Source organism: Halichoerus grypus, chromosome 12 (assembly GCF_964656455.1).
Source record: "Halichoerus grypus chromosome 12, mHalGry1.hap1.1, whole genome shotgun sequence".
Classification (NCBI taxonomy): domain Eukaryota; kingdom Metazoa; phylum Chordata; class Mammalia; order Carnivora; family Phocidae; genus Halichoerus; species Halichoerus grypus.
The window spans coordinates 11,347,895-11,365,015 of record NC_135723.1 but is presented as its reverse complement, the minus strand read 5'-3'; the positions used below and the strand labels follow the sequence as shown (position 1 = coordinate 11,365,015).

General features: G+C 45.5%; 2 long non-coding RNA genes across 5 annotated transcripts in view; one reads left to right on the top strand and one right to left on the bottom strand.

The window, feature by feature from the left end:
* The window catches only part of LOC144379716 (uncharacterized), a 131,804-nt gene that overhangs the window by 101,825 nt on the left and 12,858 nt on the right, over positions 1-17,121 (bottom strand). The gene's annotated exons all lie outside the window — the stretch shown is intronic.
* The window catches only part of LOC118522846 (uncharacterized), a 161,288-nt gene that overhangs the window by 141,063 nt on the left and 3,104 nt on the right, over positions 1-17,121 (top strand). For 2 of the 4 annotated variants that reach the window (XR_004910814.2, XR_013443060.1), the window contains one exon: positions 8,286-8,420. This is a non-coding gene — a long non-coding RNA (uncharacterized LOC118522846). Of the gene's footprint in view, positions 1-8,285; positions 8,421-8,674; positions 9,220-12,185; positions 13,502-17,121 lie in introns of those variants that run through there. The other 2 variants (XR_013443058.1, XR_013443059.1) reach the window with 2 other exon arrangements.

The following is a 17,121-nucleotide window of genomic DNA, read 5'->3' as shown; positions in this document are numbered from 1 at the left end:
AAGGTGCAGCATAAGGAAGAGTAAGTGGCACTGTAACAGTGTTGTATGGGGACAGAGGGTAGCTACATTTGTGGTGAGCCCAGCATAAAGTATACAGATGTGGAATCATTACATTTTACACCCGAAACGAATGTAACATTTTGTGTCAACTGCACTTCAATAAAGAAAGAAAACAATGCATACAAGAGCTAGAAACAAAAGAAGCAGCACAGAAACCTTAAAAAAAGAAAGGAAAAAACATGAAAGTGGTAAGATGACAGTGCTCTTCTGTGGCCATAAATGAAGGCTGAAATTACAACCATATTGAATAAATGACAGACACATTGAAAATAACTAAATATAAAAGAGGTTTTTTTAAAGAAATCAACTTTGTTGGTGTATAGTTTGTATACAGTAAAAGGCACTGATTTTAAGTGAAAATTTTAATGACTTTTGACAGATATAAACCCCACACAAGCATTACCATAAGCAAGATAGAAAACATTTCCATGAACTCAGAAAAGTGCCCCTTCCCAGTCGATTCCTCATTCTCCCACCCTTGGCATAATGCTGTTGAATTTTATGCTAATAGTTTTGAAAATCTCAACTGGAGAAATAATTTTCTAAGTCTATAGTTACTAAGTAATTGAGTCAGAAATAAGTAGGAAAACTAAATAAACCAAAAACTGTGGAATACATTTTAAAAGTTGGCAAACAATGTCAGATGATTTCAAGGAACATATCATTTTCAGGCTGTTTGAACTATTATAATGCATAGAAAAGGGTGAGAGCATTCTCAATTCGTTTTCTCAAGTTCATAGTAAAATCTGACAATGGTATAAAAAGGGAAAGAAAGGAGAGATGGAGACAGAGACTAAGACTAGATGCCCATCCCATTTGTCAATTACATGTAAAAATTCTAAATCAAATTGTATCCATTCAATTTCAACAGTATATTAAATGAATAACACAGAGTGATCTAGGACATTTAATTCCAGGAATTAGAAAGTTATTTAATATTAGTAAATCTATTAGTGTAATATCTTTATCAATTTGTCACTTTTACCTCCAAAAATCTATTAACTCAATGCAATTTAAATAAAATACAAATGGAATATTTTTTTCTTGGAACTTGACAAGAATTCTAAAATCAATCTGAAAGAACAAATGAGCAGGGTGGCTCAGTTAGTTAAGTGTCTGACTCTTGATTTCAGCCCAGGTCATGATCTCAGGGTGGTGAGATTGAGCCCTGTGCTGGGCTCTGCACTGGGCAAGGAGCCAGTTTAGGATTCTCTCTCTCTCTCTCTTTTTTTTTTTTAAGATTTTATTTATTTATTTGACACAGAGAGAGAGAGAGAGAGCAGGAACACAAGCAGGGGGAGTGGGAGAAGGAGAAGCAGGCTTCCTGCGGAGCAGGGAGCCCGATGCGGGGCTCAATCCCAGGACCCTGGGATCATGACCTGAGCTGAAGGCAGATGCTTAACGACTGAGCCACACAGGCGCCCCTGGATTCTCTCTCTTTCTCTCTCCTTCTGCCCCCTCCCAAAAATTTTAAAAAATAAAATAAACATAAAAATAAAACACAAATGAGCAGAGATAGCAAAGAAAATATTAGGGAATTTGATCTAAAATATGAGGCTATAGTAATAAGAATATTTAGTCCTGGTACCAGAATATACAAATCCCTGCAATAGAAATGAATGTCCCAAAGGAGATCAACCAATATTGAGAAATTAACATGCTGAGTTAAGGCCCCAAGGTTGGGGTATTTTTTTTAGTAGCAACTAGTTAGTGTTATCCTAACTACTATGCCATATACATAGCCCAATACTTAGAAAAATATAAGAAGCAATCTACTTCACTTTAGTGTAGCTGTTATATCAAAATTTGACAATGTAATGGAGAGAAGGAAACAAACTTTCCTTTGTAAACACAGACAATATATAATTGTCTTACATAATTTTCAACATCTTAATCAAAACCCAATTAATTAAGAAACAACCAACAGATAAGTGTGTGAGCAAGTTGAATTTATTATAAGAATGCAAGAATGATTTAGGGTTAGAAACTCCGAATTTTGGGGTGCCTGGGTGGCTCAGTCGTTAAGCATCTGCCTTTGTCTCAGGTCATGATCCCAGATTCCTGGAATTGGGCCCGCATCGGGCTCCCTGCTCAGCGGGAAGCCTGCTTCTCCCTCTCCCACTCCCCCTGCTTTGTGTTCCCTCTCTCGCTGTGGCTCTCTGTCAAATAAAGAAATAAAATCTTAAAAAAAAAAAGAAACTCCAAATTTTATCACAGTAGGTGCAAGTAGGTACAATCTTATTGGCATTGTAGTAGAACCTGAAAAAGTATTCTGTAGCATTCAACACCCATTCCTCATGTTCAAACAAAACCAGCAAAACCTGTACTAAGTGGATATTTCCATAACATAAGAATGAATAAGGAATACTTAAACCAACAGCCAATATCATGTTCATGCTGTAATGCGAGAATTCAGGAACAAGACAAGAAAGCCCATCCTTTCTTATTTTATTTAATATTGCTCTGAAGTCTTGGCTATGCAAATGAACAAGAAATGAAAACTAACATGTAGCTCTTGGGAAGGGGGAAGGAGGAAGAAAAAAATTCCTTGTACTTAAATTTGTGCATCCAGAAACCCAGAGATCAATGGAAAATTTATTGGAAAACAATGTATTGGGGGGGGAAGCACAAATAGCTGTTATATCTTGCCCAGTAACTTTTAAACCTGGATTGGAATTTGAAGACACAAGATGCTTCTACACATACCTGCAGAAAATGCAGTAAGAAACCAGAATAATTAAATAAATCGCATCTCTCTTTCCAGCCTGTGCATCTTAGTCTTCTATTCTATTCTATTCTATTCTATTCTATTCTATTCTATTCTATTCTCTCTCTCTCTCAGACTCTTTCTCTCTCTCTCTCTCTCACACACACACACAGCCCTTGAACACCTGCTAGAGAGGAGAATAAAATTTTCAATAGTTTTCTTTTCCTTATGGAGAAGCATGAGATGGAGACCTGTCTAATATTTGTATTTGAATGGAAATACTGTAAAGGGGGGAGGGAAGCTAATTTTGAAGCTTCATTTGGTGGATTTTGGATAGAGCCTTTTATGTTTAGCAGATTTCTCTTCTGAGTGTGATACCAGGGAAGGGCGTGGTGACCTATTGAGGAGAAGCAGTGCAAAGGGAGACTTGGAGTCTGATTTGGTCAGAGAACAAAAGTCCTTAGCATGAAGGAAAAACAGATATTTTGGAGCAATTGATCAGAATCCAGGCAAGAGGAAAAGTGAGGGGGTGAGTCCCATAACACAGTGGGAAATCACAGGTAGGTCGAGGAAAGGAGCTAAGCTTCTACCTATTTCCCTTCTTTCTTTCACAGCTAAGCTGTCTTGAAGGTTATCCTCACAAGTGTCTACTTTCTCACCTCCACTTCCATCTTCAGAGAATTCCAATCTCACTTCCTCCCCAAATACATCTCTGATCTGCCTTTGTCCAGAGTAACTACATCCATATCTCCAAACACAACAGTAATTTTTCTGCCATTATATCTGCCCTCTCTGCAGCATTCAAGACAGTTAACAAGGCAGTTGGCTACTCACACTTTCTTGAAAATCTTTCTTGCTTGACTTCTCTGCTTTTCTCTCTGTTTCACTGCCTGTTCTCTCTTGCCACAGTTTGCTGGGCATTGATAATCCCTGATGTACATACAAAGTATCTGGAATTAGAGGTACAGTAAAAATTATAGGAAATAATAAACTTAAAAGGAGGTGGCATTATATATAGATAGTGGGGCTCAGGTAGTGATCTAAAATGGTCCTAGGCTTCAGATTGGACAAAGCTTATTTCACACACAAAAAAAGTATACTTTAATAGAGTTTGATTTAAATGATAATGATGCTAAATTATATAGCATCCCTCACTGGAGTGGTCTGTGTTCTTATCTGCATGAGAGAAAAGGGCAGGTGGAATATGGTTCAACATCTACAGTGCATCTTCATTTGGGTGAAATGCAGCAGATGAGAGGGAAAAAAATGCTCTCAGGAGGGAAGATAGCAATTTCAGGCTGCCTCATGTTGTCTTACCAGATGCACCCAAAGACTCTGAGTTCTTGCAATGCAGTGGACACACAGATAAGTGTCCTTCCTTGCCCCCACCACTGCACACAACCACCCCCTCTGTGAAGCTTGCCTCTCAAGTTCTTTCTGCTGTGACCGTGTCAACCCTTTTCCCCTCCTTCTTCCAGAGTCCAAGAGTCTGTTTTCTTATTCAGCTAAAACATTTACCCAAAAACTATTCAGTGTGGCCACATGGGAACACTTTAGGGCTCAGGAGGCTCAGGGAACCTCACAGCCTTACATATGGTCACTTACTGAAGGTTCTATGCTAGGTGTTGTGAAGAAACCAAAGTGATGCAGAAACAACCCTTTTCCTGGAGAATATAACCACGTAACTGGTCTTTTATAGATATTTGTCTGGACAAATATCTATAAAAAGGAGAATAGCAATGCAAGAATACTTCAATGAAACTTCATAGACTGTGAGTGTCCAGGGCAGAGGGATGAGCAGGGGTGCCACATGGACAGAGGGGACCAAGGAAAACTCCACTGAAAGATGGGGCTTGAGCTGGACTTGGAGGGGTCCATAGGTTTTATACACATGGTGAGAAAGGAGAAGGTGCAGGTGACAAAGACAGGGTCTGGGCTGACTGCTGCTTCCACATCTATCCGAACAGCTCCTCTCCTCATCATATTGGCCACACTCAGCCACCTTCATTTCCTGGAGAGAAGGGTCATGGCTCACTCCACACGAGATCCAAATGTCAACACTGCGGGATCAGGGAGGGTGTAAGTCCAAGAGTGGTCTGTAGCTGGTCTCCTAACCATGATAAAACTGGATCTCCCTTCTCTAATTTTTCTTCTCTCTCATAACTTCCCTTGGTGTGACTACTGTCATATCCTCTCTGTAACATTGTTCTGGTGGAAGACACATGTTTCATATTAGAACTCATCAGAAGAATCCTCTGTTTGTCACTGCTCTGGAACCCCAAATATGCTTTTATAAGCTTGTATATAAGATGGGATTACAAAGTTTAAAGCAAAAGAGAAAGCTAAAAAATAATTAACCACTGACACAGCATGGGTAATACCAAATCAGAATGGACTCTAGCTGTAGTAATACATACTGGCTGCATATTGGACCTGTCAGGGCAGACACAGCTCAGCCCCAGTTTCCACTCTGATTCTGCAAAGACACAGTATCAGATGCTGGTTGTTTGGGATGCCATGGCTGTACACATCAGTCTGTAAATAAAATAAAATAAAATAAAATTCAGCCAAGTAAATTTGAAGATCTAACGGCTTTATTAAATAGTTCATGAATTGGGCAGCACCACATCTAGCAAGTAGAAAGGAGCTCCAAGGACCTGGACAAAATGGAAAGTCTTTATAGGAAGGAAGGTGGGGCAAGAAGTTACTAGAAAAAGAAAAGGTTGTTTCAGACAAGGTCACTTTCTCTGAGGGGGAAGGGCAGGGGGTCTTATTAGGTGGATTACCTCATCTTCCTTTGAGGGATGGAGAGGGCCCATGTGACAGATTACCTCATTGGTGCTGACCAGAAAATTCCTGACTGACTGATTAAGCGATGTTTACACTAAAAAAAAAAAAAAAAAAAGACTACATTTCGGGGAGGGGGGTGTTGAAACTGCAATTAGGTTGGATATTAAGTTTGGTGACGCAGCCTAGCATAAGTGATCCCATTTTGGACCTGTGGTTTTCCTTTTTGACAGAGCCAGTAGAGACGGGTCTCTCCAGAGCACTCAGAGCACTTGCTACCCCACCTCTTGCTCCTGAAGTTAATTTCTTGTCTGCAGGCTTTCAGTTAGTCTAGACATCTCAACGCCCAGTTAACACTCCACTCCATGTCCAGTTTCCCCTCTTGAGCACAACAAGAGCTGTTAAAGCTACTCTCTTCACTTCTCTTATGATGGCCTGGAATAGAAACTCCAGCCCCCCCTTCGACTGTCTACACATCATTTCCATAGGTGGCTCCACTTACAGTGACTCCATCCCCAAAGACCTCCTTCCATACACTTTCCCCACTTTTGTCACCATCCAGTTCTGTTGGCTATTTCACGGATGTGTATGTGTGTGTCTAATAACTTCCCCAAGATGACTTCTTATGAGGAATTGAGACAATTAGGTCTGGGATTCTCCGCATTTCTGTTAATGTTCAGGGATTACCATAAAGGTTGAAACTTTAGAGCCAGGCTTCCCTCCCCACCCCATTTCACCCTGTAGGTGCACACACAATGGGAAATTTTGCTTTCCAGGTACACACAGTCCTAATTAAATTTCTTCCTGTGGGGTTGCAATAACCAAGTCCACTCTGAACTATCGCTTCATGGGGGTGAAAAAATACCTTTGAGCTAATCTAGGCCTTGAACTGAAACCACACATTGTCGTATTGAAGTTAGTTTATAGCTTGCCAAAGTCTACTTCCAGGTTCAAGGAAGAATGTTTTTCAAGTACCATGAAAAAGTTCATAAGACTTCTTGAACATCAAGTAAGTCTTACAACACAAGGTTCTGAGGAGTTACTGTAATCGCAAATGAACCAGAAACAGCGGGACTACATTTCTTCTACGATACACAAGGGATTAAAAATTTAGAGAAAAAAGTGATTGGCCAAATACAATTTGCCAAAGGCCAGCCATTTGGAAAAATCATATGGCGTACGTGCCACATCCAAAGTGTAGCCAGGTCAGCTGCAAGATGCTCTTTGGAAATCCAGGGCTGAGTGGGAGATGCAGGTGGGGCCTGGGCCTATAGTGGAGAAATTCTGGAACACAGATGGAAACCAAGAACAGGGGGAGGGAGAGGAAAGAAGTGGAGAGTGTAGGATAGAGTGGTGGAATGCTTTAGAGAAGGCCCCAGAGGAGAAAGTGCGACAGAGGCAGCTGACTTTGTAGAAGCACTGGGAGAGTAGAAGCCCCACCTCCCCATCCCACAATGCCCCCCACCTGCCAGAGGTGAGAAAGAGCTTGTGCCTTGAAAGGGTCTCCTAGCCTAGAGCCTACAGATGGGCTGGGCATGCAGGCGTGTGTGTAAATACAGTGACTGATTATAAGATGTTTGGTTGGGGAGACTTGCCTTACAAAGTGGACAGAATAATTTTTATTTTTATTTATTTTATTCATTTTTGAATAAAAATGAATTCAGACAAAATGAATGTCGGATATAAAATATGGAAAAATGGTTTTTTTCAAGCTTTTCTCCAAGCTAAAGCACATACCGGCACGAACACACACACAATTTTCGGAAGCAAGATTTACAGGAAGAAGAAATCATTGAATTTTATTGACGACTTTAGCACCAAGGGGGTTAGCCCAAGAGCAAGGGAAACAAGAGGAACCTGATCCACCTGTAGGAAGAAGTGGCTTAGTGCACACTTTGCTATCTCAGCTGGTAGAGTGGAAGACTGTAGACTGGATATGTGTAGTAAAAAGTGGCTTAAAGTCCAAGCCAGGTTACTGCAGAATTTGGAAGTAGGCAGGACTTCCCTTTGCCTTTCTTCAGGCCTTCCTTCCCCTCACAGATAGAATGGCAAGAAATTCTCAGGTTAAGGCCAACCTGCCTGCTTCTCTTGGGCCACCTCTTCTCTGGCTTCTTATTGACTCTCAGCCCTTTAGCGCCCAGGACAACGACTAGATAACAAAAGCAAACTTATGGGGATCCACTCAAACCACATGCCAACAAGCACCTATATGTATTCAGCTTTTCAAAGCGTCACACACACCTTAGCCTCACAATATCCATGTCATGGGTATGTGGCAGTCCCTTCATCTCACAGAGAATAAACACTTGTAGAACTTGGAAGAGTGGACAAACAGAAGAAAGTAAAAGAGTAACATCAGCTCTATTCACAGGAATGGTGGATAAATAAGAAACAAATGAGATGGTCACTTCCTGAACATTTTGCAGTGACTGCCCTTCTGCAATTCATTTTTGGCACAGATTTCAGAATCTCTGAGGCCACTGTATTTGGATTACATTTTATAATGTCATAACCTTATAATTAGTATATTGAACATGCTCTTGCTTTTCTTCTGCTCTGCCTAGCAGCAGAGTTTGGACAAGGGAAATATAGATAAGAAACTATTAATTATCTGCCAGAAAGGAAAAAAAAAGGCTACTTATCTTTTGGGGCAAAATAGATCTGCTGAGCATATATAAAAGTTATAACTATTTTTGCATAAAATAAATAGTCTCCTTTCTGTATTCTCTAGAAGGCGTGGTGAGTTGTCATTTATCTTCTACTCCCAGCCTGTGTTCTTGATCCTACTGTAACCCTTACAAGAGAGGACAGCAAGATCAGCATTCTGTGGAGCTGAAAACTGGACCGTAGTTTGGTTGGAACAACAGTAAGTGTCCTTGAAAGCATCTCACTCTTGATGACTGTCTGGGTTATTATGATTCTCTGGTATTTGACATTTGGTATCAAGTCCAACTGGGCAATGCCATATTTGGGAAATGGTCGTCTATCTCATGTCAGTGCCCCAGTGGCTCCAAAGCCCCAGTCACCTGGTAGGCCTGCAAGTCCCAGGGACTTCTCAGCCCTGACTGAGCACGGTACACTTCAGGGGGTCCCACTTCCAACCTGTTCTTATTTGTCAAGCTCCAAACCTGGAGAAAGAGAAGCCAGGAGACGGCACTCCTACCTGATTCACCCGCCATGGTCAAGTTGACACAACAATAGTGAACTGCTTTCTTTGAAGACAGGTGCATACCAGGATATGTCCTTAGAACTCCTCTCCCAGCTTATCCAAATGAAGTAATATTGGAGACTGCAAATTTGAGAGCAGATTTATCTATGCAGATTCACAGCCCTGGAGATTTAGGGGAGGTTGCAGCATTTTTTTTGCCCTCTCCAGGCAGAGAGACTTGGGAGGGAGGGGAGTCATACTGACCATTTGAACATCCAGAAGAAGAAATAAAGTGCATAAACTTGAAGATGCAAAGGAAACTGTTGTCATTCCCCACCCCCCCCAAATAGCTAATCACAGAAGAGTTTTACAAAATTGTCCAAGAGCTGGGGCACCTGGTGGCTCAGTCAGTTAAGTGTCTGCCTTCAGCTCAGGCCATGATCTCAGAGTCCTGGGATTGAGCCCTACATCGGGCTCTTTCTCAGCGGGGAGTCTGCTTCTCCCTCTCAGTCTCCCTCTGTTCTCTCTCGCTCGCAAATAAATAAAATCTTTAAAAAAATTGTCCGAGAGCGTGCTTAAAGAATGATAGATTTAATGTTTGCTGTTGTTGGCCTAGAAGTTTCTCAGAATCTCCCTGTAGCCCTTCTTGATACATAGTGTGCATTCTAAAGGGTGCAGGGAGGGGTGGATTGCAACTTGGCATGATCTTCCTTACCTGTAAATCCTTAAACTAAAGGGAAAGCTGGACAATACACTCAGACAGACTATAGGAAAGGAAATAAAGGGCAAAAAAAATCATCTGTTAATGTCAATAAAACTCTGGCTTAATTTGGTATAACCATGCTGTGCCTAATTAAAGCACACACTAGATAATGAAGAAGTGCTTGCCTAAAAAGGCTTTCAGTGAATGTAGTAAACAATAATCGGCTTTGCTTTATTATCATAAATGTTGCTGCTAATAACACTAGCCCTTGAAATCAGAGAACATCTAAGACTGCCCCTCTTGCTCTGTTTTGCCACATGTGGTTGGACCATTTAGTCACAGATATAAGACGAAGGCTATTTATAGATACCATTTTCCTGGCAGGCTAATGAAGAATGGGTAAAGTAGTGAGTGACCTTGATAAATGAAGAAAAGGAGGGGGGGGAATGAATGACTCTCTCCAGGGTATTCCCAGAGCTCTGGCCTTGAAAGAAGGAGCAAAGCAGGAATCTCAGGCAGCATGCGCAGGAGGGTGAAGGTGGCAGGGAGGGGAGCTGAACCTGCCCCATATTCAGACCAGAGAGAATGCCGTGGGACACAGACTAAGGACAAACCAGAAGATCAGAAAAGGGAGGAAAGGCACAGTCCTTCCTGCTGCTGCCCTTTACGGGGTAGGATGCTGCATGGGCTCCTCTCACACCCTGGGTTCGGCACCAGCTTGGTGCCAAGCCAGGAGCCAGCCACAAGGACAAGTAGCATGCTTCCTGCTGCCCACTGTGCCCGGCTCCCAAGCTTACCAAGGCCAGCTCCCAAAAGCCTGTATGGACACCGAGAGCCCGTCAGGCCATCCTACCCCAGCTCTAGTCCTGCCAGGTTTCCCACTCACCTTCCTGATTTTCTGCCTGCCTGCATTTTGAAGGACCAGTAGAAGTTTATCAAACAAGTGCTGAAGTAGTCATTGTGATTAGAGGAAACCATGTGGTCAAAGAAACTAATGAGGCGGTGTGTCCAGGAGCCAGGGGCGTGCGGTATCTCTGGTGTCCAGAATGGGTGAGGCATAAGGGCAGAGGATAGGGCAGTGTGTGCCAGTTTAGGAAAATGTGAAAATCATCAAATTAGGGAAATGTCACCTGGCCAGACTTCGGCTTTAAGAAGACCAGCTTAGGGGCGCCTGGGTGGCTCCATCAGCGTGTCCAGCTCGTGATTTCTACTCAGGTCATGATCTCAGGGTCATGTAAGATCGAGCCCTGCTTCTGGCTCCGAGCTGGGTGTGGAGCCTGCTTAAGATTCTCTCTTCCGGGGCGCCTGGGTGGCTCAGTTGTTAAGCGTCTGCCTTCGTTAGGCTCAGGTCATGATCCCAGGGTCCTGGAATCGAGCCCCGCATCAGGGTCCCTGCTCCGCGGGAAGCCTGCTTCTCCCTCTCTCACTCCCCCTGCTTGTGTTCCCTCTCTCGCTGTGTCTTTCTCTGTCAAATAAATAAAATCTTTAAAAAAATAAAAAAATAGGGCGCCTGGGTGGCTCAGTTGGTTAAGCGACTGCCTTCGGCTCAGGTCATGATCCTGGAGTCCCAGGATCGAGTCCCGCATCGGGCTCCCTGCTCGGCGGGGAGTCTGCTTCTCCCTCTGCCCCTCCCCCTCTCATGTGCTCTCTCTCATTCTCTCTCTCTCAAATAAATAAATAAAAATCTAAAAAAAAAAAACATAAAAAAATAAATAAAAAATAATAAAAAATAATAAAAAAATAAAAAAATAAAGATTCTCTCTTCCTGTCCCTCTGCCCCTCCCCTGCTGGCACCCTCTCTCTCTCTAAAAGAAAAAAGGAGGAAAAAAAAAAAAAAAAGAAGAAGACCAGCTTAACTACAGTCTGGAGGACAGTCAGTGGCCTACCCAGATTTTGGATGTGGCTGAAGATTATAGAGTTTGGAGAGCTCCCATTAAACAAAAGAATTTAAATAATTAGGTAGAAATGCAAAAATGTATTTAGAATGAGAAAATAAACCAAAACTAAAGAAAAAATTTAGAATGGTAATAAACACCACAAACACAGGTTGAAAACCTGGAAATTCCAATAAATTTATTTTGTAGAATTCGAGAGAGAGAGAGAGAGAAAGTATGGTACCTTTATAATCAAATACACAGCATGACCTACTATACTCCCCAAAGGAGAGGACTTCTGTTGTGATTAGTTGTTGTTGAAAACAAAATCTTCTGTTTACAATTTTATACATCTGACATTTGGAAGACTCTTCCACAGACTAGCTCCTGCTTTGTACATTTCAAACTTTGCTTCTCATTGAGTCCTGTGGTGTTGGACACCATAGGACATGCCCGTCATGACGTGAGTGCTGGCCTTCTGCTTGGAGTCGCAGACAGAACTGGGTGCATTGGTGCAGTGGGCCAAAGGAATATTCCTAGAAGTCATTCCTACACCAGGATGGCTTGCAATAACCTCGCTGCATTCAGAAACAGATGCCACCCACAGGAGCATCCTCTATGAAACCCGAACCAAATGTATTCCCAGCTCGACTTCCCTTTAGCTAGAGCCCCCCAATTGCCCATGACTATGCTAACACTCCAACAGTGGAGGTGGGGGAATCTGGGATGGAAAGAGAAAACAGTTTTAACCAATTATGGTTAAATATATCATATTTTTAATACATTTAATATGTATATATAATATTTTAATACACATATGTATATATGTATTAACACATTGTTAGGGCTCCTCTGTCTCTCGGCAAGGGCAAGGCGCTGAAGCTGAAGCCTGTCTGTGTTCACTAGCTACAAGGCACATCCTCCTCTGAGGGTACTGAATGTGGTCTGGAGCCATGGAAGACACCCTCTGGAGTGACAGTGAATGATCCAAGGCAGAGAACAGATGTGAATGGCAATGGGCAGGTAGAACAAGAGAGACGTGACGATGATTCGACGTGGGAGATGCCAGAGAAGAGAGTGTGGCACCATCTGGTCTGGTGCTTGCCCCTCTCGACTTGTCCAGAAAATTCATCAACACCCAATTATGATGTGCCAGGCAGAGTTCACTGCCGAGGAGAGCGGGGTACGTCCCCAGCACACCGGCAGCTTTTGCCAACCTCAGCCACAGTGTCTGTTTCTGGGGCCACTTAGCAAGTATGGGAGCTTTCTCTCTGTTCCCGTGAGTGAGGCCACCCAGTAAGATGTGTCTAGATCTGTTGCCATCCAGGACACACCCATCTGCCGGCTCTTTGTGATGCAAGGTATACTTTTTCCCCCAACCTAGCCAAATCCCAGTCTCCTACCTAACTTCAATTTGCAGGGGCCAAATGAGCATGACACAGTTTTACATTTTTGAAATACCTTTAGTCTGATTTCCCACTCTGGAACCCCCCCTCCTGCCCCGGTTAGTAAAAACACAAGCTGAATACAGACAGGAAGGAGAAAATCCATCCACTAGCCCCTGCACATGATCCTGGTACGCTGAAGGGATATGGGAAAGCATTTTTCCATCATGATAAGCTACACTACTGAGGGTTCTATGCCCCTGAGAACACGGAAGTCAACAATCGGGGAAACCCCACTGAAAATTTTCAATAGGCGATACAGGGATGACTCCCACAGGCACTCAATCTTTGCACAAAGTCTACGGCAAACATGCTCTTCTCACAAGAAGACTTCGCTGCTTCTCAAATAATCCCCAGAGGAGACTTGCTGGATGTCCCATAATGAATAAAACTGCTGATAGGGATGGAAAAAGTTTATGAAGGATTTTTAAACCCAAAATACCATATGTAGAGTCAGAACATTTTATTTATACCTTTGCCTGATGCTTCGCCCACGCACACAGGATTAAGGAAGAAATATATGACCGCCTGCTTGGCCCAGAAGTCTCTCAGGCAGTCCCCGCTGGTCTGAAGGGAGCGCCGCTGACCCAGGGCCAAACGTCGATCCGTAGCACAAAACTCCTTTTCAAGTTGGAAGGGAAAGTAAGAGAGAATAAAATCTTCAATAGTAAACATCGTCCCATATATTTTGTTTTTGTTTCAGTCTACAAATAAAAACAAGCCTAAGTGGCCTCTTCTGGCGTAAGATTACAGGTTAAAAAATAAATCCACAAACTATTATATAATAAGAAGATAAGAATAATTAAGAATAATATATTTCTTTTTAAAAACCTTGACAGATAACCTTTAAGATGTTCTGAGGGTTGTGTTCAGGCCACACACATGATGGGCAATATTTTTTCTTCCCTTTTTATAAAAAAGAGAGAGAGAGAGCTAATTTTGCTTAAAATAGAAGGAGGTCTATGGGTCTTGCATTGAAGCATTTTTTCTAATCACACAAAATTATCTCTGACTATTTCAAGGAAATAAAACAAAAGCCAAATGGACAGTGGCATGTATACACATACAGTGGTAATGCATGTGGACAAAGAGAAGTTGCTCGGGGGCCCTCCATGGAAACAAAATCTCATGTTCTGTCCTTCTGTGATTCCAGAGCCTGTGCGGAACCAGAGCCTTGACAGGGACCACAGAATCTACTAGGTGCCAAGCTAGGTTTCATTTACCCTTCCTTCCCCGCGGGAGGCCATATGCAACTCTGACCTCAGCAATTGTCATCCCTTCAATCCCCTTTTCCACAGGGATGGAAAGAGAATGAAGGAGCCCCACTCAGTCTGCCTGTAGGAACAAGGAAAAGAGTGTCCTTCTCAGGAGCATTCCCCTTCACGGAGACTGGTGTGGAGGCAGCAGAAAATGTCTGGCCCTTAGAATCTCACCTTCCTTCCATGTGGCCCTGCCTCTGGGGCAAAGCATGCTTGGAATGAGAGGGAGGGGAGAAGGGGAGACCCTTGCCTACTGGGAGCCCAGCAACATCACGGCCTTTTATCAGATGTGACTCCCCTGGTTTTCACCACAACCGTGCGGGGTGGGCACCGCATCAGCCGCATCAGTGTGAAATAGACGGACTAGGTCACCCACGTGATGCTTCCTTCTATGTGGCAACTTGGCTGGGCTCTGCTATCCAGACCAATCTGGATGTTGCCATGAACGTGTTTTATAGACGTGGTTAGCACTGACATCAAGAGATTTTGAGTAAAGCGGATTACCTGCCGTTATGGGAGGGGGCCTCATCTAGCCAGTTGAGGGTCTTCAGAGGAGAGAGACTGAAGTCCCAGAGGAAGAGGGAATTCTGCCTGCAGGCTGCCTTCAGACTTAAGCAGCAGCCTCACCCTTGGGTCTCCAGCAGAAATCGGACGTGGTGGCCTCCACAATCACGGACGAGTAATTTCTTACAATAAATCTCAGTCTCTCCCTCTGCTTTTCCCTCTCTGTCCCCCCCTTTCCTATATATCTCCTACTGATCCCGGTTTTCTGGAGAAAGCTGACTAACACATCCTGCCGCTGCTGGGTCTAGTACTTCAAATGGCACCCGATCGCCAGAAGGGTGATCGAATGCTGCATTTAATCCTCTTCCTCAATCACTCAGGACACACTTAGAAAGCATCTGCTATGTATTTAGTCCTGTATTAGGTTCTAGAAATCCCCCAGAACAATAGAAGCCTGGTCCCTGCCCTCCCAGAGCTTAGGCATGACTGCCAAGTGCGCATGCAATTACAAGCAGCCGTTGAGGATGCCAAAGGAACAGGGAAGAGAGTCAGCAAATTGGTAGTTGGGAGATTAGGAAGGGCCTCCTAGAGGAAGTAGATATCTGAGTGGAGACCCAGAGAATGAATTTGAAATCGCCAAATAAGATTATTCAGGCAGAACCAACTGTGCGTGCAGATTCAGAGGTAAGAGGGTGAGAAATGAAGGTGGCCCAGAAGCCAGAAGCAGAGATGGGCCGACCCTCCTTCTGCGGCCTGCAAGGCCTGTGAGGGCTTTAGACTTTACCCGCTTGGTAAGTGGCAACATGGAAGCTCTTTTCTATAGAGTCAGTGTTAAAGACAACTGAATGTGGCTTAGGGTAAGATTGAGGGAGGGGACACCAACCAGGTGGAGGTGAGAGTGGGCGCAGGTGAGATTGAGAGCAGTAAACTCAGCCAGACCTGGTGATTGGATTACTGGACTGGGGACAGGGACCGGGGGTCAGAGGGAAAGATGAGCCTTTGGGGAATGAGGACACCAAATGAAATCTGAGTTTATAGTGTTAGAGATTTCTACATGACACCAGGAGACAGATGCCCAGCTATCCTTCCTTCATCTTCACTTCTCTCCTGGTCCTCTCGTTCCTAAGTCCTGCCCCCAAGGCGCTGGGGGCAGCATTGCTGCGCACACGCGCGCGCACACACGCACACACGGGATGCCAGGAGGATTGAATCCCCTTTGGCCTGAGAAGCAGCAGCGCTAGGATACCTACCAAGTCCTAAATCTCCACCTGCTGAATGCAAATGAACTCTTCTCCCAAATCTTCAGCTTTCGCTTTGGCTGAAGATTTAGTCAGCTGGGACATCCATATTACACAGAAGGACACATACAGGATCTCCCTGCCTCAATTTGACTCGAGAGTGCTCCTGAGGGGGCCCAAAGCCCTGGCAGGTCCCTCCCACACAGGGCTGAAGGCGGGGACTCAGAAACCCACCACCTGCAGCACGGATCTGTCAATGGCCCAGCATGGCCCCGAGAGCAAGAGAATGAGAGTCCCTGACCCAGCGGCTGCTGGCTCTCCGCTCCCTACTGGCCTGTGCCTCCCACCGAGCACAGGGTTTCACCCCTGCAATCTGCATCACGCTCCCAGAACCTACAGGCCCCCTCCTGACTCCTGACGCAGGCTCAAGGACCAGGAGAGAACGTTGCCCTAAAGGATGACGGGGCTTGTTTGTGAAAGCCCCGGGCTGGGCTGGGTCTGAGCGCTTTTGGCAGTGGCCGAGGAAGCTGAGAAGCTCCTTGGGAAACGCGCAATGGGCTTCCCCCCGGGGCCCCAGACGCAGCGTTTGAACCCTCTTGGGGGCGCCCTCTGTGGACCCTTCTACCCAGGCTGCTTCTAAGGGGCGCTATTGCCACTTCACCTATCAAGAGCGGTGGCGTGCGTGCGCGCGCACCTTCCGGGGCAGGAGGGTGGTGACTGGAAAACACAAAGGGAGAGGAGAGCGCAAGGGAAGCATTTCCTCCTCCTTCCCCGCCACCTTCAATCGCAGCGAGGCATTCAGTGAGCTTCCAGCAGGGACTTAAAGGCGGGCAGCCGAGGCGTCTTTTTCTAATTGCAGGTGCGGAGCCCCCGCAGCTCCGGTCGGTGGGCCTCGGCGTTGGGGTGGGCTCCGCTTCCGCGGCTCCGGTCCCGGGCGAGCCCCAGCCACCCCCCCACACACCCCCGCACAGCGGCCGCGCGCACACCGACCGCCCCGGAGTGGCCGCCGCCGGGCCCGCGCGCTGGCTCCGGGCCGCGAGGACGCAGCCGCCGCGAGCAGGGCCGGGAAGGCTCCCGCGGGGCCGCGAGCGGGGCTGCCCGGGCGGGCGCTGCCGGGAAGGCCTCCCCGGGGGCGCTGCGATCCCCCCCCCCACCCCCCACCCGGCGGCTGGGTCCGGCCGCGCGCTCCCGGGCGGCTGTGGGCGGTGGAACTGCCCGGCCGGGTCGGGGGGGGGGGGGGAGGGGGGCGCGTACTGCGTCCGCCTCCGAGGCCCCGCCGCCCCCCACCCCCACCCTGGGCCGCCCGCCAGGTATCCCGAGCCTGGCCCCTGGGCCGCCTTCCCGGAAGCTGCGGCGGAGATAAGGACTCGGTCGGACCCTCGTGGCTTTCTTTCTT